The sequence below is a fragment of the Nicotiana tabacum genome, chromosome 8, assembly GCF_000715075.1.
Source record: "Nicotiana tabacum cultivar K326 chromosome 8, ASM71507v2, whole genome shotgun sequence".
NCBI classification, from domain to species: Eukaryota; Viridiplantae; Streptophyta; class Magnoliopsida; order Solanales; family Solanaceae; genus Nicotiana; species Nicotiana tabacum.
This window is the reverse complement of record NC_134087.1, coordinates 25,463,074-25,485,119: the sequence shown is the minus strand read 5'-3', so window position 1 is coordinate 25,485,119 and position 22,046 is coordinate 25,463,074. Positions and strand designations below refer to the sequence as shown.

At 40.7% G+C, this 22,046-nt stretch overlaps 1 pseudogene; it reads right to left on the bottom strand.

Moving 5' to 3' along the window:
* Nucleotides 1–863: 863 nt before the first annotated feature.
* Nucleotides 864–1,882, bottom strand: LOC107796292 (mitogen-activated protein kinase kinase kinase 20-like; annotated as a pseudogene).
* Nucleotides 1,883–22,046: the final 20,164 nt, after the last annotated feature.

Here is a 22,046-nt window from a genome sequence, read left to right as displayed (position 1 = left end):
GCAAAAATACTGCCATTCACACTAGAAAGTAGATTCCTACAGATTATTCAGAATTGTCTTACAGATTATTCAGAATTGTCTTTCTTTCTTCTTTATTGTCTTTAAGTATTTCGAGAAGTTACTCCTTAAATTTTCTCTTAAATATTTGATTCTTCTTCGATAATATTTTCAACTAAGATGGACTAAATGATAGTGTGACTGACATGATTAAAAGGAAAAACCAGCCTTCTCTGTATTTTTCATCATCATTCTAGTTATTATTACAATGTTCACAAGAATATAGAACATCCAACATCCAAGTAGAATATAGAACATCAAACATCTAAAATGGTTAACTAAAAGTGCAGTACAAAAATTTGGAAACGTCCAAATTACAGAGTAGCAAATACACTCATATTAATGAAACCAAAGATTTTTGAAACCTAGCAGATGAATCATATTAACGAAACTCAATTAGAGAATTATGTGTATTGCACTACTAGCTTCCAATTTTTTGCCTGGACCATAGATGCTCAAAAAGACAATATGACAACAATCCAATGATGGACAAAAGACATGCTTCAGAATATTTCATGCAACTTCCTGATTTGCACAATATAAACATAATTATGAGATGCAGAAGAAAAATTCATAAATATGCAATAGAACTTAAAGTTTGAAATTGGATTAGCATTGCACATTGAACATGATGCCTATGTACCCCGACAAACAAATCCTTATGAGGGGGATCAAGCCCGCACGTAGTTCTTTATTTATATATATTACAAACCAATGTTCCTTTAATCAATCTATCTAATATTTTCAGGTACCACTATGTGTTCCACGAGTTCCAGCCTCTTGTTTCTTCAGACTCTACATCAAAGTTATATAATCAAATCGCGTTTGTGTGGTTGTGTCTTGAATGTTGTCTTTCGATGGGGTCTACGCAAAATGGACAAGTAACCACTTTGATTCTTCCTTATCTTTGTTGCAGGCTGGACATGCCATCCAACGTGAGCTCGGATTCTTGACTAGACAACTTCTCACGAAATCTTTTGCCTCTACTGATAGTTTCGCATTCTCAAAATTTGGTTCCTTGGATCCAATCCAGCGTAGCACTTCATCAGTCTTAGCATCAGAATTGGATGATTCCTAGAGGGGTTTCCTAGTGATTAACTCGTATACAGTGCAACCAAGAGCCCAAATATCCGCCTCTAGACCGTACTCCTGCTTAAGCACAGATTCAGGTGCCATATACCTTTTAGTTCCTCTCAATCCCTGCTTTTGTATCCAACATTGTTCCAAAGTCATAGCAAACCCGAAATCAGCAATCTTGGCAATCTTTGTTGTAGCATCAGTAGGAGTAACAAGTAGAATGTTGTGAGGCTTTATATTGTAGTGAATGATTCCCGCATCATGAATGCGACTGAGCCCTAAAACGACATTTTTGGTGTGTATTTTAACTTCAACCTCTGGCAACCCTTTCCCTGAACAATTTAAGCAATCAACCAAACTTCCACTAGAAGTATATTCTAACAATAAGTTATAGAGGAGTACACCGGCTTCTAGCATGACTTTGACTCCGAAACATGGAATAACATAAGGAGAGTCTTCAAATATCCGAAGGAATTCCCTATATCATGAAGCGACTGTGATCAACTCAACATGCAAGATTTTATAGAAATCAAACCCACTTGAATCCCATACTTTCAACATGAAGAATCGATCACTTATAAATATAACACATCTTCTAGTTGGCCAGATTATGGACACTTAACTTTTGAGTGTCCGAATTTCCTTGAGCCTCTGCCTTGACCCTTTATTGGCATGTGTTGAGGATTGTGACATGAAGCACTAGTGTGGAAGAAAGTACCGCCAGTGTTCATGTTACAATTCTCACCATTGGTCGTGATATTTGTTAGTCGAAGTTCGAATCAAGTCGTTACTGCTTTTCTCAAAGATATTGAAGCTTTTGGCGATTCAATCGGTATACCTCTCCTCTTATTTTTTATAACCCCAACAGTGATGACAATTTTATGTTTAAAAATTATTATTTTTTGTGCATGATTGATCCATCAGTGTTAATAGCTCATTAATTAGATATAATTGCATTCGTAATGTATAGTTTTTTTTAAATGCATCATTAATCTTTGTTTAGTTAGAGCTTGGTTTAATTCTTCATAGAGCTATTTTGGTTTATGGGTTGGATTTGAATTTGGGTCTATAGTGCAAGGGCCCAAGTGAAATATTGGGCTTGTGGTTTAAGTGGCCCAAAGGTCCAGTACCACCTAGGGTAAGTGTCAAAATAGTAAACAAAAGGGGTAAACACAGGGGTACTGAGGGGTTCAAATTGGATAGGGATTGAGGGAATCTTATCCTAACAAATGGGAAGCTTCTAGATAAGGGCTGACAAGGATCATTTTAGAAAAAAAAAATAGGGGGAAAATTCTGTGGGTAGGGGTGTAAGTGAATTAAATTAAAAGTTTAAAGAGTGCATCTGAATGAGGAAAAACAGGCGTTGTTGCCCTAAATCTCCTCTATAAAGGATCCCTTTTCCAATCATTAAAAAAAGGATGGAGAAGAAAAAGATCGGCAAACGACTGAAAATAATTTCTTTTTTCTAAAAAGTGTTCTTGAGAAATTTTGAGCTTTCTTTGGTCTTGAGGTGTTTTTGCTGGGTTTCAGAAGTTGGAGCAGAAATTTTGGGTTTATTGATTGCTGGTTTTGCTGAGCTTAACTAAGAACTTCAGATTTCTTTTGTTTCTTCTTGTTGTTTTCCTTTTTGCTAGGTATGTTTTTGATCTTTTGTATTCCCTGTTGAGTTTTGTGAATTAAATGTTGGGTTTCTTTAAACACTCAAGTCTGTTTTGATGAATCTGATAACTTAGCTATGCAAATTGCTTGGATTTACTTCTCTAATAATTTATTTCGTGTGTGTGTGATATTTGAACTAATTGTTTTATTGGTTATCATTCATATAAATGGTTCATTGTTGGAATTTCTACTCTGGTTGGATACTAATTTATATCGGAAATGATGTTGAAGATGATAAATTTATTCCCTTTCATATTTGAATAAGTATTATCTCAACAAGCTTAGTTATTAGATTGAGAAGTTCATCAATTCCATGTTTTGTTGAATGCAGATTGAAGTTGTAGTAGATGGCTAATGTCAGAAGTATTAAAGACTGAACTACAAAATTGATTGGTTGTATTTGCTGGAATTTTAGTATGGTGAACTGAGGAATAGTTATTTTGATATCTTGTTATAGCTTTAGCATACAAGTGCTTGGTTGTAGCCTTTCACAATGTGTAAGTTTGTTTTGAAAGGTGTAATTGAATTCCTGTTAAAAATAATACTTCTATCATTCTCTGAAGTTCCTATGAGAAAGTTAATTCATTAGCTTACTGTCAAAATTCAGCATGTTGCCAAACGTATATTTCAAGATGTTCAGTAAAAAGTAGTATGATTTTGGTATTTTGTCCTAGGATAATTACCACAAATTTAGTTATTTATGTAAAGAGTTTGTATTTACTCATTGTGATGGGCTTAGTCAAAGTTAGTTATCATCCCAATAAAGAATTTCGGCAAGGTAATAAGAGCCCAATATTTTTAGAAACAAGACTATACATCTGGCCCATTTTCTTGTAATTAAAACTCACGATTTTTTTTAACTCAGTTCGTATATTCTTGACTCAAAGTTGATTTTATTTAGTTCTTTAATGTTTGATTATGACCATTTGTGATACTTCTTTTAGTATTCAGATATGTATCTTCCCCCAATTAATTTCACAATTTTGGACCCTCCCATGTAATCTCAAATAATAGATAAGTAATTGAATCTTATTAACATGCGTAGTTGCTTTTAAGCGCGATTAATTAAATAATTCATCACGGCTATGGGTACGGTTCCCGTTACATAGTTGTGATACTTAATTCCCAAATTCGAGTACACATTTTATGTGACCCGACCACAACTTCGAACAATAATAAAATACACATGTTGTAAATCGTGGGTACGATTCCCGTGACATGATTCACAATATGTACAAAAACAAACAAGTGTACGACAATCGTAACTTTTGTCAGAAATAACTCTATAAATGATTAAAAGCGGTTTTAAGGGTTAAAAATGCACAATAGATTTAAAACTTGTAGTTAATAAGATAACTAGGCCAATTATTAATAGTTAAGCGATCGTACTAGAATCATAGAACCCGAAAAAATCTAACACCTTCTTCCGGGTTAACATAATTCCTTACCCAGTCTTCTGGTTTTGCAGACTTTAAACGGAGTCAAGTTTTCCTCGATTTGGGATTTAAAATAAACCGATGACTTGGGACACCAAATAAATTATTCCAAGTGGTGGCTCTGAAATTAATTAAATAATCCCATTTTGATTGATGTCACTTAAATTGGAAAAACTCCCTTATACCCCCCTCGGGTAAAAAGGAGGTGTGACAGCTGTGGCAACTCTTCTGGGGATAAGAACCTAGAATCTCTGGTTCAGGGTTCAAAATTCGAGCTTAGAATAACTGTTATACTTGGCTTTTATTTATTATCCGATTCTTGTTACATGTTTGGGCCTAATGTGCTAAATGTCGTTTTTACCCCTTTGATATCGTTTGAACTGTATATAAACTGTTACGAAACCCTTCTTCTCTCTGAGTCTTCTAAATCTTCTGGGAGGTGCATGCTGGCGTGACTTCTTTTCTGTTAGAGTCATACCCTAATTTAGAACGAGGTTCAGATTAGTTACAAAACCAGATAACCTTTTGGTTACCGGTACGTTGCCCCCCCCCCAGCTCGAGTTGTCCGCTCAGGTACGCCAGTTCTAGAACAAAACATCCAGGTTTTAAACCTATAATAACATAGCCTCATGACGGATTCCTAGTAGGAATGCTTGTTTGCATCACGTGCATTTGACTTTGGGGACTCAATACAGGGGTTGTGTCCGTCTAGGACAGGTGTACCCAAAAAATCAAAAGACCATCCTGATGCATTTTTACGTGCTGCTTGTACATTTATTTGTTTCGGTTTGCATGTTGATCGGTTTCTAGAATAGGGAAGAAAAATCAAGAAAAACCAAAATCGAGGTGAGAGAGAGAGAGAAAGAAAATCACTCGTTTCTGAAAAACCTGGTGTTCAAAATATCCCGAAACTCTACCGAAATTTTGAAAAAAAAAAGAGAGGAAAAGTGATCGAGGCCAACCCTGTACTACTACAAAGTAGCAAGAGTGATCGAAGCAACTTTTACCCGAGAAGGTCAGGATCGATTTCCACAGGGAGCTAGAGATTGGAGTTGAGTTTCTATCTAAATTGGAATTGCGTAGTTGTTCCTAATTGCACTTTTATTCATAATTGGTTTTGATATTACTTCTAAATTTATACTACTAAGATGAGAAATTAAGCTAAGTTAAGCTAAGAGTAAATTATTGAAGGTTGTCTAAATAGTTAAAAAGGCACTAGGGCAGTGACTTTCACCTATGTGGATACTTGACGAATTCTCGAGTCTAAGGCTAGGTTGTTATATTTGGGAATTACGATATAACCATTGCACGATTCTACTCACTCTATACCTCTCGGTAGTTCGAGTGATTTTTCCCTATTTAACTTTCTCAAGACCAATTGGGTATGACATTTTGTGCAAGAAATTGAGGTTCAAGTCGGGTATTACTATCTCTAGGTTTAACCCTTTAACTGGGGATATCAATCTCTTGAATATGCCTCAATTCCTTGTTGGGTCAATTTCATAGATTTAGGCTCTCTTTCTCAAAAAGAGCCAAATTTAACTAGGCATAAACTAGTGTTTGCAACCACTAATTCAACATTTAAACCATAAATTAGTCTAAATATCAAACACCCATAGACATTCAAGCCTTAAAACACACGACCCATCAATTACCCACACTAGGGTTGAGCCACAACCCTAGCTAATGGGTCTAGCTACTCAATATTGTAGAAGAAAATAAAGAAATAGATGGAGAAAACCCCATAATATTTAATTACTAGATAAAACTTGAAGATTTAATGATGAAACTAATGTAAAATTACTCAAAATGGTAAAAGAACACTATTCACGAGTGCAACTGTTGTCTAGAATACAACTGATGACCTAAAAATGGGAAAAGAAACTATTTATACTAGGCCGAAAATTCTGGACAAAAATACCCCTGCGGGGCTAGTGCGGCTGCACTAAGGCTCTTGGCTGAAACAATCTGCTCTCTGAACTTGGCCACCGCGGGCCGCACAAAATGCACCGCGGTCGCGGTGGTTTCTATTGTGGTCCGTACAAAATGGACCGCGGACCGCATTGGCAATGTTCCTCTAACTTGGCAACTCTCTAAACTTGAGCTTTGCGGACTGCACAAAATTGAGTGTGGCCGCAATAAAGTCAATGCGGTCCGCATGAAATATTTTGCGGTCACATTGCTTGACTGCTTGAAATGAGCGCTCTCTGAACCTCCTCTTTGCGGGCCGCACAGAATGGAGTGCGCCTGCATTGGTCCTGTTATACTGAGCTTGAACTTGTTCTTGGTACTTGTACATGTTTCACTCCTTTTTGAGTTGCTTTTGATGAATTGTCATGTTATTGACTAAGCTCTGAAATCAAGTACAACATGTAAGCCTTTGAGACTATTTTATACACCTTTCTAATCAAAACTCAAGTAAGAAGGAGTGTAAAATGCATCATAATCCTTAGTTATCAACTCCCCCAAACTTAAGCTTTTGTTTGTTCTCAAGCAAACAAAATAAGACCCACCCCTAAAGAGTAAATCCAAAATAATTCAGCTGACCTAAAGTGAACTCATCTAGCATCAATTAAGACTAACAATTGCCCTCAGTTCAAATGAATCATTAACAACATTCACTCTTTTAAACACCATGGATTTAGTGCGACACAAGACCATCAAGAGTTGACTCAATACATCAAAGAAACTCTTTCTATTACTTTGGTCATTGTGAAACCCAAACTCACACATCCTCAACTCTCCCTAAGCAAACCTCACCTTTAGGATTGTAGCACTCAGAACGAGGTTAATGGAAATACACTCATCTCTCTCAAAGAAAATTCTCAAGTTTGGCTCTAAGTACCATATGCTTTCCCCTTATGTGAGTCACCACTAATGTAAGCTTCATTCAACTCAAGATTATATAGGGCTTTTGTGGAGACATAGTGAAGGCTTTTGGTTTAGGGTAGGAAATATTTGGTCTAAGTACGTTCAATCTTCCCTTTAGCACTTCTTTTGCTTCATTTTGGCACGCACTTGACTTTTTAAGTCATTTCACTTCTTCTGAAGGGGTTAAAGAGACACACTGTCACTCTTTCTTGTTCATTTCAAATATTTTTCTCCTTTCTCAACTTTCCACACCTTTCATTCTTTACTTTTATTGAATCCCTTCATTCTTTTCTACATTGAACGTTTTTTTTGTCTTTTTGATTTTCTTTCTTTTTCCTTGCCCTTCCTTTTCTTCATTTTGTACCTTTTGCCACTTTGTTGTAATCCTCGTCTCTCCCCCTAAACTTATGCGTTTTCCATGTGCTAGGGAAAGATCGGGTGCCAATAGAGGGTATATTTAGAATGGGTAAAGGCTTGTATCATGGTCCTTGAAAGAAAAAGGTCTAAGGCTCAAAAGGGTTGACTTTAGATTTTATCATTGGTAGGCTATGGAAGTTTTTAAGATATCATTCAGATTAAAGAGAGCCTATAATCATATCTCAAGTCAAATTACACTCAGGATTTCGCCTAGACAAACATTCAGGGCAAGTTCTAGACCAATGGCTCGGGACTTGGACTTGCAATTTAAATTCTTACCACACAAGCTTTGGGATTGCTAAAGACATGGATTCGGGGGCCCACAACAACCTTAGATAAGATCTGAGCAGCACAATGGTCCCAAAAAACCACTTGATGATTATCGGCCAACACAAGAGTCTCAAGGTCACAACTTTCACCATCCTATACACAACGATTTGTTTTTTACCATGGGATCAAAGACAAATGTGTTAGGCCCAAGTGAATGATTTTTGGTATGATTTTTCTCGTTCTCTATTTAACCTTCTGTATTTCTTTACTTTTATTATAATTTTTGTTTAATAAAACTTCCCAAACTTCTTGCTTTCTTTTTTGTTTGTCTGACTAATTCATATAATTCGAGTTCGGCCGGGACCCATATTTGTAACACCTTCTCTTCGAGGTAATTTGATCCCTTACCTAATCTTTAGTGACGCGAATTAGTTAAACCTGAGTTATTTGCAAATATGTGCCCTAACGCACCTCAAACTCGTTAGGTGGCGACTCTCTCTTTTAACACCATCCTTAAAAGAGGTGTCTTTGCTTGAGGCACCCTTACTAACTAACTACTAAAAAGCAAAAAGAAAACAGACGCAAACCCTTAAGAAGGTTGTCATGCCATCCATCATCGGGAAGAGTCACCCAGTTCACACAAATTCCACCTTTGGAAAGAACCGTGGCATTAAGGAAAACCAAAGGCTTATTGCAAAAACTCAAAACAAGAAGCTACGAATATAAAATAAGAAGCTAAGAAAGGAAAAATGCGAAAAGTAAAATGAATATGTACAAGAGGGGATTTAATTGAATATACAATAGGGGGAATGAGTATATACATAAGAACGTAACTTTTATATATAGACACAAAGTAAAAAGTACGAAAAGTGCAATAAAATGATAAAATTATATACATACCAAAGATAAAAAGGAAAGAAAGTATAAAATACTATCATATGTACAGTCATCCAAATATCCAAATAGGGATACCCCCTCAAATGAAAGCTGGCATTATCCTCAATGCCAACTAACCATTATAAGCACAAAAATAGAGAAGAGAGGAAAAGAAACTCCCTATGGGCCCTCCGTCTGCATGGGGTCCTGAGTCTAGGTCCCTGGGTCCTCTGTCTACTCGGAAACCTGTGACTGGCTCCATGTGATATGTGGCTCTGCTGGGACCTGGGCTTGGACCTGGACTGAGTCGTGGGCTGAATCCTGGGGCTGGCAGGAGGAACCTCCTAGCGGATCCTCCAACTGTATGACTACATCGTCAGAACAAGGAATCACCTTCTTCCTCTTGGGTGGCCTCTCGGACTCCTACTCTGGTTGGGGCTGGGCTGCTGGTGCTGGGTCATGCAATAGCAAATATAAAGGCAGGTGATCCGCCTTCAACCTCTCAACCTCGACTCTTAGCTCCTTCATCGACTCTTTTGAAACTCGGGTCTTCCTCATTTTCTTCGCCTCCCTAGAAAGTTCCTTTACTGCCTTTCCATGTGAATCAACAGCGTCCGTAATCAATTTTTAGTTCTCTAGGATCTTCTTCTGGTTGTCCAGAAGCTCCTTGAGAGTGTCCTTAATGGACTGTGGGACCTATGGAGGAGGAGGTGCTGACTAGGCTGCCACCGTAGTAGATAGTACAGACAGCTTAGAAGTAGTTGTCTGCATCCAGTTGTTGATGCTGGCGAGGGCCTGGCTTAGGCGGTGGGCAGTCAATGGGTATACAGTGGAGGAGGGTATCTCTGGAACTGTAGAAGTGGACGGACCTGGGGCCATGTCTGGGTGGAAGGTGGCTGAGTAGGAGCCACTACCACTACTGGCTCTTCAGACTGGCCAGTTCAAGTAGTGGCTTTGCCTTGAAGTGCTTGCCCTTAGGGTTATCATCACCCTGTAGGCTATACCATGAGAAAGGTGCCTTCGCCTTCACTTTCATATCAAACTTCCGTTTTTCCATATCTAAGTCCTCCAGGTACATGGTCAGGAAGTTGGGGAAAGGATAAGATCTGTCACCTTCGTTCACCACCCGTGTAATAACTCGGGACATCACATTCCCGATGTTAATTGGGTACCTTACCATGATATATGCTACCAAAATAGCCCGGTGAATAGGGAGTGAGTTGTCATGGGTGGTGGGGTCTATCCTGCTGCACACAAATGTCTCCCACCCCTTAGCCTCAAAGTTCAAAGTTCTCCTCAAAAATCTTCACTCCCGCAGTCAACCAATCAAGGGTGGTACCTGGGATTACCAAGTACTCCGCCAACCAAGGACGTGCTTCTTCACCCAATGCCATCTTCTCCAAATATAATGGCTCATCTTCCTCCGTGAAGCCCAGGTAATCATTTATGGTCTTGCCATCCAATTTCACCTTCAAGTTTCGCACTTTGGTGATTGTGGTACCCTTTTTGATGTGGGCCACATTTGAGGAGAACTCCTTCACCAAGTGCTCATTGGTGTCCTCCACATGGCCTATGAAGTAGTCCCATCCAACTCTCTCTCTGAACTGCCTCAACACATTGGTATTGTGAGGCAAAAGATCTCAGGTGATAAACTTACGCTCAGGTATCAATTTCCTCTCGGGCCACCACTCTCTAAACTTTTGGTAGGCAACCTCACTCACAAACCGGTCTTGCCATGCCTCCGGATTTCTAGTCCTCTCTACCCCTCCTACTTGGGGCTCACCCCTTCTACTCTCTACTTCTTCCCCTTCTTTTTCTACTGGACCCTCTTCGGATAGTGAATCTGTAGGAGAGGTGGAATATTCATTTCCACTACTGGCAGCTGAGCCCTCAGATGACTCAGAAGATATATGCACTGATGCTTGGGCAGTGGGAGAGCCTGGAGGTGTATCTATCAACCTATTCCTTTCCGGCCAATCAAGAACATATTCTTGCATGGAGTCTAATGATGCCTCTCGAGAAGGCTCATACTCACTTCCTGATTGGTCAATAGCTCTGTTTGTAGCTCTTATGATCCTCCTTGTGTTCTTTATGTTTTGTCGGACTTGCGGGGTCAATCTTATCATTCCTTGTCCCCTACCCCGGGAGGACTCTCCTCTTCCTGATTGTTTACCACCTTTGCCTCGTGATTTCACCATTGTCTGCAAGCAACATTCAGTTCTGCTTTGTTAGTATCAACAGAATCAATAAAGTTCACAATTGCAGGAAAATAATTACAGATAGTCAAAAGTTGCAGACCGCGGACCGCACAAAATGAGGTGCGGCTGCAAAGAGGCTACCGCAGACCGCACAAAATCCATCGCGGTCCGCACAGAGGTGGGGTTCAGACTACCCACTCTCTGAATCTATGCACCGCGGACCGCACAAAATGCATTGCGGTCCGCATTGAGGCACCATGGACCGCATAAATCCATTGCGGCTGCGGTCCTCAAGTGTCAGTTTTCAGAACTTAATCCACCGCGGTCCGCACAAAATGGTATTGCGGACCGCACAGAGGCACTGTGGACTGCACAAAATCCATTATGGTCCGCACTGAGTGCCCAGAAGCAACACCAACCTAGGGTTCAAATTTTGTCCATTTTTAGTCTAAACTTTACCTATTGATGATACCCTAGGTTTTGCCTCAGTGTTTTAACTAATTAGTCCTAAGTAAAATGGGATTTAACTAACCTATGCTACAGGATTGAAAGAAAAACGGGAAGGGAAGGAAGAAGAACTAAGAAAAACAAATTAAACAATTGAGAAGGAGTTAAAGTTACCAGAAATGAGATGCACTAATGATTAATCAAGAATGAGCAGTTGAATTCGTGCAATTTAGAGAGTGAATAGTGATTTTTTAGGCTTCTGAGATAAAAAGATCGAAAAGTTTAAATATAGGGCCTCGGGTTCTATTTATAGAAAAAGGTCCCGGGCCACAACTCACCTACCCACCACGGACCACACAAAATGGCACCGCGGACCGCGGTGCTCAAAACCATGAAGCACTTGGAAATTGACCATTGTAGACTGCAAGAAATCCAGTACGGCCGCAGTCGACCACCGCGGACCGCACAAAATGCAATGCGGCCACGGTAGAAAACTTCAGAGACTCCTTACTTTTGTCAAATCACTTCTGCGGTCCGCATTGATTTCTTGCCCCCGCACAAAGGCCTTTGTGGCCTCACAAAATGAGCGCGGTCCGCATTGCAAACTTTAGAGAGTGATCATTTTTCAACTTGTTCCTGCACTGCATCAACACAATCCTACAACATCTCACAACGAGTCAGTCCAAAAATAAATCCTATACTACAAAGGAAATCAATGAAAAACAAAAAGAAAGACACATGGGTTGCCTCCCAAAAAGCGCGTGATTTAACGTTGCGGCACGACACAGGTTACCATCAAATCACTTTAGATGAAGAAGTGCCACCACGTGGCTGTCATCAATCTTGCCCAGGTAGTGCTTGACCCTATGCCCATTCACTCTGAAAACTTCCCCATTTTTGTTCGTCAAGTCAAATGTACCAAACGGAGTCACAAACACTACTTCAAAAGGTCCACTCCATTTTGACTTAAGATTTCCTGGAAATAGATGTAACCGAGAGTTGAACAAGAGAACCAAATCACCCACTTTGAACTCCTTGTCATGAGCATATTTATCATGAAGGTACTTCATCTTGTCCTTGTACAAGGATGAACTGGAGTAGGCATGGAATCGGAATTCAACAAGTTCATTAAGCTGCTCCACACTGCTGCCACATCCCATTCAAGATTCAGCTTCCTCAAAGACCACATGGCCTTGTTATCTAACTCAACTGGTAGATGGCACGCTTTCCCAAACACCAACCGATACGGAGACATACCAATCGGAGTCCTATAAGCAGTCCTATAAGCCCATAGAGCATCATCCAACTTCTTTGACCAATCAGTCATATTTGCATTGACCGTCTTTGATAATATACTCTTGATTTCCTTGCTTGAGACTTCAACTTGGCCACTCGCTTGAGGATGATAAGGAAAAGAAACTTTGTGGTTGACACCATACTTTGCAAGCAAAGTGCCAAAAGCTCTACTACAAAAATGAGACTCCCCATCACTTATGATTGTACGAGGAGTGCCAAACCTTGTAAAAATGCTCTTCTTGAGAAACGCAACAACACTCCGGGCCTCATTGTTGGGTAGAGCCACGGCTTCAACCCACTTTAAAACATACCCACACGAGCTAACAAACAGGCCCATAAAATCAATGCCCCATACATCAAAAATATCAACTTCAAGAATGGTATTGAGAGGCATCTCATCTTTCTTCGAAATTCCACCCGCTCTTTGGCATTCGTCCCACCTCTTCACAAGTTCAATTGCATCTTTGTACAAAGTTGGCCAATAAAACCCACAACTAAGAACTTTGGAAGCCGTCCTCGCCCCGCCATGATGGCCACCATAGGGAGAGGAATGACAAGCCTCTTAGATACTCAATTGCTCTTTCTCCGGGACACACCTTCAGATTACACCATCAGTGCAAATCTTGAACAAGTACGGCTCATCCCAATAGAAATCCAAACTATCCCGTTGGAGCTTCTTCCTTTGGTTAGAAGTGAGCTCACACGGGATTATACCAGTCACAAGGAAATTAGCAACGTTCGCAAACCATGGGATACCATTCACCGACACCAAAAGGAATTGTTCGTCGGGAAATGAATCATTAATCTCTAGGCCATCACGAGGCCTCCCCTCCTCCTCCAAGCGGGACAAGTGGTCCGCCACTTGGTTTTCACTACCCTTCTGGTCCACAATCTCCAAATCAAACTCTTGAAGTAACAAGACCCATCGCATCAGTCTAACTTTGGAATCCTTCTTCTTCATCAAGTACCAGAGTGCGGCATGATCCGTATGGACTATGACCTTAGCAACCATAAGATATGGCCGAAATTTCTCTGTTGCGAACACAATAGCCAAAAGTTCTTTCTCGGTCACCGTGTAGTTTACTTGAGCATCATTCATTGTCTTTCTCGCATAGTACACCGGATGAAACATTTTATTCACTCTTTGACACAAAACCACCCCAACCGCAGCATCGCTCGCATCACACATGATCTCAAAGGGCAAGCTCCAATAAGGTGTAGTAATGATAGGAGTGGTGGTCAACTTGTGCTTGAGAAGTTCAAAGGCTTGTATACATCTCTCATCGAACACAAACTTGGCATCTTTTTCCAATAACTTGCATAAGGGTTTCATTACCTTCGAAAAGTCTTTGATAAATCTCCGGTAGAACCCCGCATGCCCAAGAAAACTTCTAACTCCCTTGACAGAGGTAGGGGAGGGAGCCTCGAAATCACATCAATTTTTTCTTTGTCCACCTCGATACCATGCTTTGAAATTTTATGCCCAAGAACTATGTCTCTTCCACCATGAAGTGGTATTTCTCCCAATTAAGAAGAAGATTGGTTTCTTCATAACGGGCCAACACTCTATCAAGATTTTTCAAACACTCATCAAATGAATCACCCACAACACTAAAGTCGTCCATGAATACCTCCAAAATATCTTCTATCATATCAGTGGAATGGCCATCATACACTGCTGAAATGTAGCCGATGCACTACACAACCCAAAAGGCATCCGAGAAAAGGTAAAGGTGCCATATGGACAAGTGAATGTGGTCTTCTCCTGATCTTCTGGAGCAATCAAGATTTGGTTGTATCCAGAATACCTATCCAAGAAACTGTAGAAAGTACGCCCAGCAAGTCGGTCTAGCATCTGATCAAGAAAAGGCAATGGAAAGTGATCCTTACGGGTCACTTTATTCAACTTGCAGTAGTCCATGCATACCCTCCAACCGATGACTGTTCTGGTAAGAATCAACTCATTTTGCAAATTTGCAACCATGGTCGTGCCACCCTTCTTCGGTACACATTGCACCGAAGAAGTCCAAGAGCTATCAGAAATGGGGTATACAACCCCGGCATCCAACCACTTGATCACCTCCTTTTTCACAACTTCTTGCATTGTCTCGTTCAACCTCCTTTGATGTTCTAAGGAGGGCTTTGCATCAGCTTCCAAAATAATGTTGTGCATACAGAATGCGGGGCTTATTCGCCGAATATCATCTAAAGTCCATCCAATTGCCTTCTTCCGGTTTTGGAGCACCGCCAATGTGGAATCAACTTGCATGTTAGTAAGACAAGAGGAAAGAATAACTGGCAAAGTAGAACTAGGGCCTAAGAACTCATACCTGAGGTGTGGAGGCAATGGTTTCAATTCCAACACTGGAGGTTCCTCAATTGAAGGTTTTGTTGGTGGAGTCTTCCTATTCTCAAGGTCCAAAGATAGTTTCCTAGGCTCATAAGAGTAAGAGCTCATCCCATGTAGAGCATTCACACACTCCACTTGGCCTTCATTATCATTGACATCAAGATTCAACAATATGGCCTCTAAATGGTCCTCCACATTGATCATTGTACTGGTATCATCAACTATTACTGCCATGACAAGGTCCACAAAAGAGCACACCTCGGAACTATTGGGCTGCTTCATTGACTTGCACACATGAAAGACCACTTTTTCATCACCCACCTAGAAGGTGAGTTCCCTTGCTTCCACATCAACTAAAGCCTTCCCAGTAGCAAGAAAAGGTCTCCCCAATATGATTGGAACTTCATAATCTACCTCACAATTCAAGATCACAAAATCAGCTGGCAAGATAAATTTGTCCACCCGGACAAGGACATCATCAATAATACCCAATGGTCTCTTCATCGTTATATACGCCATTTGCAATCTCATGGAAGTCGGCCTTGGTTTCCCAATACCCAAAGTGTTGAAAACTGAGTAGGGCATCAAGTTGATACTTGCCCCCAAATCACATAGAGCCTTAGCAAAGTTCGCACTCCCAGTGGTGCAAGGAATAGTGAAAACACCGGGATCTTCAAGCTTCAGGGCCATTGAATACACTATTGCACTAACTTGGTGGGTCATCTTTATAGTTTCACGATCCATCGGTCGTTTCTTTGTCACCAAGTCCTTCATGAATTTAGCATAGACCGGCATTTGTTCAAGAGCCTCCACCAAAGGCACATTAATGGATAAGCTCTTCATCATATCAATAAACTTTTTAAATTGATTCTTATTTTTCTGCTTCGCGAGCCTTTGAGGATAAGGTGGAGGTGGCCTTGGCAAAGGAGCCTTGACTTTAGGCACAACCGGCTCCGGCATGTCTATTACGTGTTCCCTAGACGGGTTCACGTCATTCTGAGTTTCCACCTCGGCATCTTGAATATCAATCCTCATTTCTTCATTCACATCCTCATCAATCACATTTTCAACCGCCAAATGAACTTCATCTTCTTGCAACTCAACTTCATCACTCAAAATTTGCTTTTGTTTGGAGGCATTCATATCACTGCCCCATCCATTCCTTATAGTTACTAACATAACATGATTGTTCCCCCCCCCTTCGGGTTTACTACTGTATCACTTGGTAGAGCACCCTTAGGGCAAGTATTCAAGGACTATGAGATTTGGCCTAATTGAACCTCCAAATTTCTAATTGAAGTATTGTGGGAAGACAGAGCATCAGAGTCCGCATTCTTTTTCATCATCTGTTCAAACATCATTTCAATTCTACCCATATCATTATTGGAAGAACTAGGACCTTGGGATGGAAATGGGGGTAGATTTTTCGGTTGTTGATACATTGGGGGCCTATGAAAGCCTTGCCCCCGATTTCCTTGATTGTCATTATTCCAACCACCCTGATTGTTGTTACCACCCCAGTTGTTGTTGTTGCCATTCCAATTAGCCTGATTGTTCTGATTGTCCCAATTGGAATTTTGGTTGTTGTTCCCCCAATTACCATTGCCTTGTTGTTGTTGATTTCCCCAATTGTCTTGGGGTCTCCATTATTATTAGTTGGAAGAATTGCCCCTTTGGCCTTGATAATTATTCACGTATTGCACCTCTTCATTCTGCCTATCATAACCATCATCTTGGAATCCACCACAATCATTGTCAAATTGATCCGAACTTCCTTGGTTCTGTTAACCTCTTTGTCTTATTTTGTTCACTAGAATGTTTACACCCTCCATGGCATTCACTTGGCGAGGATTTTGAACTTGTTGCAAATGTGTCTTTGCTAGTTGGTTCATTGTAGTTGTCAACTCAGCTATAGCCTGCCCATGATCATGTAACTCTTTGTGCAAATGAGTGACTGTGGGGTCACCCTGGGGCACATTGGCTATACTTTGCCAAGCGGAGGAAGTGTCAGCCATCTCATCAAGAATGTCACAAGTCTCATCATAAGACAACTTCATGAAGTTTCCCCCAGCAAGTCGGTTCACTATGCATTGGTTTATTGTGTTAATGCCCGGTAGAAAGTCTGTTGGATCATCGTCTCAGTTATATCATTGTTGGGGCATTCCTTTACCATTGTTCTATAGCGCTCCCAAATCTCATGTAATGGTTCGATGGGCTCCTGCTTGAAAACCAAGATCTCATCTCTCAATGCTGCCATATGCCCCGGTGAGAAGAACTTTGCAATGAACTTATCCGCCAACTCATCCCAAGTAGTGATGGAATGGTTGGGAAGTCGCTCAAGCCAATCCAATGCCTTCCCTCTAAGTGAAAATGGGAAGAGTCTCAATCAAAGTGCATCCTCGGACACATTAGTTTGCTTGCTCCCCCAATAGGTATATACGAAACCCTTAAGATGTTTGTAAGCATTTTGATTGGCAGCGCCCGTGAAATATCCACGCTTCTCCAGCAAAGTCAGCATCACATTGGTAATTTGAAAATTGTTCGCCCGAATCCGGGGTGGGACAATTGCACTTGCATAGCCTTGGTTTGGAAGTACTCGAGGAGCCACTCTTGGAGGTGGCGGAGGAGGGTCTGGAATATTGTCATTGGCATTGGCCTGGTGGCCTCTATGTTTTCCTTGAGGTACAAAAGGCACCTCATCATCTCCGACGTCATCTACCTCCTCCCCTGCAATCACATTTCCAAGAGGGTCATTGTTGTTTGCTTCCATTTTGTACCTAAAGTTGTGACACACACAAATTAGTAATGCAGAAGGAAAGAAGAACAATACATAAAACTATTTAGATAGATAGCCAAAACTGTTAGCTCCCTGGCAACGGCGCAAAAAAGTGATCGAGACCAACCCTGTACTACTGCAAAGTAGCAAGAGTGGTCGAAGCAGCTTTTACCCGAGAAGGTCAGGATCGATTTCCACAGGGAGCTAGAGATTGGAGTTGAGTTTCTATCTAAATTGGAATTGCGTAGTTGTTCCTAACTGCACTTCTATTCATAATTGGTTTTGATATTACTTCTAAATTTATACTACTAAGATGCGAAATTAAGCTAACTTAAGCTAAGAGTAAACTATTGAAGGTTGTCTAAATAGTTAAAAAGGCACTAGGGAAATGACTTTCACCTATGTGGATACTTGACGAATTCTCGAGTCTAAGGCTAGGTTGTCATATTTGGGGATTACGATATAACCATTGCACGATTCTACTCAATCTATACCTCTCGGTAGTTCGAGTGATTTTTCCCTATTTAACTTTCTCAAGACCAATTGGGTATGACATTTTGTGCAAGCAATTGAGGTTCAAGTCGGGTATTACTATCTCTAGGTTTAACCCTTTAATTGGGGCTATCAATCTCTTGAATATGCCTCAATTCCTTGTTGGGTCAATTTCATAAACTTAGGCTCTCTTTCTCAAGAAGAGCCAAAGTCAACTAGGCATAAACTAATGTTTGCAACCTCTAATTCAACATTTAAACCATAAATTAGTCCAAATATCAAACACCCATAGACATTCAAGCCTTTAAACACAAGACCCATCAATTACCCACACTAGGGTTGAGCCACGACCCTAGCTAATGGGTCTAGCTACTCATGATAATAGAAGAAAACAAAGAAATAGATGAAGAAAAACCCATAATATTTAATTACTAGATAAAACTTGAAGATTCAATGATGAAACTAATGTAAAATTACTCAAAATGGTAAAAGAACACTATTCACGAGTTGTCTAGAATACAACTGATGACCTAAAGATCTTAGTATTCACATAGTTGAAATCCGCTCCGAGGCTCAATTTACTGAAGAAGTGGTTCGCCAGATTTGGAGCGAATGCCAGTACTTGGGGGCAAAAACTTGAGTGTGTGATTTATCCAGGGGTGAGATTTTGCTTGTTTATCTTGCTTGGTATGGGAAGAGAGTTGAGGTAAATGATGAATCTGAAAGGCCAACCAAAAGGCCCCACATCCAAGAATTTGTTGACGCGTCACAAGAACATTGGGCTTGGTTAACCAAAGAGACTGACTAAGAGGCTACCATAAGCAAATTAGAAGGGCAAATAAGAGACATTAATTTGATAGTGGTTTGCAGGCCACTGTGGATGAAGGAGAGAAGAAAAGGTTGGCCTGAGAAAACGAAGTCCTCGGGGCCCAAATTCAGAGGATGAAAATAGCTGCTGAAAACCCTGGAAGAAGCAAAACAGATGAAAAACTCATAAACGGTCTTAGGCGAAAAGTGTGTGATTATGGGGCTGATTTGGAAAAGAATGCAGAAGAATGGGCGAGGTTTTTTCAGCAACTAAAAGAAAAGTATGACAAAGGAGTCACGAGTTTAAAGAAAAAGTTGACTACTCTTGAAAATGAAATGACTCATCAAACAAAGAACTTTAAAGCGGAAAGAGAGCATTGTTATACATTGATGTCTCAACTGGAAGAGGAAATGCAGTAGTTACAAGAGCAAAACCATACGGCCACCCAAGTTATGGAGGCCAGGTCTCAGCAGATTGGACGCCTACTCCAAGAAAAGGGCATCATTAGAGAAAAGATTAGAGGAATTGCTAATTATGTCGTCATGAAATGCCATGAGTGTGAGGATATGACCAGATCCATGATTTTCACCACAATGATGATTTTTGTATGTCAGATAATGGACGACCTATATCGACTCCAAGAAGATATTGCACGTAGGCTCGCGTCGAGGCCGACTGATGTCTTGTGGGCCCTTAGAGTAGTATTGGAGGCACTTATGTATTCCTGATTTTCGTTTCGAGTCTGTATTTAAGTTTAGAGTCTGTTAGTCTTCTCTGAGTCTATTTTGTTTTCTAGTTCTTAAGTCTATATGTCGGAGTCTTTGTAATAGATGAAAACCTGCAGTTTTTATTTAATGAAATATTGAAAACCCAAAATTTTTCTTTCTTTTATTTCACATTTATCCCCTAAACTACATAATGATTTGATTCATGTGGCTTTGTGATACGTAGGTAATCCCCATGGGATCCAATCATAGATATAGATAACCCGAGCAAAAAAAAGAGAGAAGAAAAATTGAAAAAAGAGAGAGAGGAAAATAAGAGCGCGCAAAGAAAGAAAAGATTCAGGATTTGGAAGGAAAGCCGGGATGAAACACGCAACCGTCGCAAAAACATATAGAAAAATGTTTAACTGTTTAGGTGAATTGCACTATCCAACATGCGATGCTCTATGTGTTAAATGTCTCAAACTAACCGATTTGTTGTGTATGCTGTTTAACACAAGGTTCTGTTTTTAGGTGGTTGGTTTTGTGGTAACTTGGCTTTGCATCCTTACTTTACAAGATCTAAAGGGAGTGTCAAAATGACGTTAGAGAGTCATCTACCAATAGTTAACCCCTCAGAGGATAGCCCGGTATCAGTTATCTCGGTCTCAGAGTCAGCAATTGCTGAAGAAAACAAAATATTGCGTCTTCGCATGTTGGAGATGTGGGACAATTGCTCTAATGGTAGAGAATCACCCAGTGCAATCCCTGGATTTCTCGAACTAGTTCCCAGGACAAGTGGAGCTTCCAATGTCCATATTCTCGTAACCAACCCGTTCATACCATTCGGGTACCCCATTATGTCAGCTAATTTCACCGGTATACCTTCTGAAGTTCGCCCCTAGGCACCGTTCTTAGTAGCATCTTCCACGATATTCACTGCATCACCGGTCTCAACTACGACACAGCCAACAGTGCCTAGACCATGTTTCGAACCGTCAACCTTCACTTTCTAAGTACCACAATTTCAACTAGACACGACTCATGTCACCCCAAATTCCTACCTTTAGCACCCCCAGTATGAGTCTCCCATGGAATAATAAAGAACTATGAAGAACCCTGAGCAAGAAGAGATGACTCAGAAAATGAAAAGCATCGAACAAAGTCTCAAGAGCATGCAAGGCCTGAGTGGCCAAAAGAGTATCTCCTACGCCGATCTGTGCATGTTTCCTCACGTTCATCTTCCTGTCGGCTTCAAGATGCCAAAATTCAAAAGATATAGCAGGCATGGGGACCCTATCATCCATTTGAAAAGATATTGCAATCAGTTGAGAGGGGCGGGTGGAAAGGAAGAACTCTTGATGGCCTATTTCAGGGAGAGCTTAACCTAAATTGCATCAGAGTGGTATATGGACCAAGACATCTCTTGTTGGCACATATGGGATGACCTGGACCGGGATTTTGTCACGCAGTTCCAGTACAATGTAGGCATAGCTCCAGAAAGAATTCTTTGTCCAATCTCAAAAAGAAATCTTCAGAAAGCTTCCGAGAATACACTATCAAGTGGCGTGAACAAGTGGCTAGGGTAAAACCCTCAATAGATAAGGCCGAGATGGCCAGTGTTTTCTTACAGGCCTAATAGGCCGATTATTTTCAAATCATGATATCTGTAATGGGAAAGTCGTTCACAGAAGCCATCAAGTTTGGACAAATGGTGGAAAGTGGGTTGAAAACGGGTTGCATCATGAGTCAATCAGCTATAATAGCCACTTCCCAAGCCATCCAAAGTGGGTCGGGGGTGTAGCAAATCGGGAAAAGAAAGAAGAGGGAGCAATGATGGATTCAAGTTTGAGAAATCCTCGTCAACCGCGAGGTTACTTTGGTTCCCCTTCCAACACCCCGCAATATTACTACCCCCATCAAGACGCCGCATATGCTATGACCCCTCATCCTTATGCAGTAATGAATGCCCAACCATAAACTTGGCCACAACAACACTACAATCAGAACCGAGATCCACCTCCAAGAAATAACCCTCCTCACCAAGCCCCGTATAATCCCCATCCAACACAGAACAATTATCCATATAATGCCCGTCCCTATGAACCACCAAGAAAAACTAACTTTACACCCATTGGGGAATCATATTCCAGTCTATTCCCAAAATTAGTCCAAATGGGCCTGCTACAGCCCGTACCTCCAAACAGGCAAAACCTAGAGTCACTATCCTATTGACCATGCACCAGATGTGCTTATCACTCAGGGGCGGAATGGCACGACACTGAAGATTGTTGGACCCTTAAGAGGGCAGT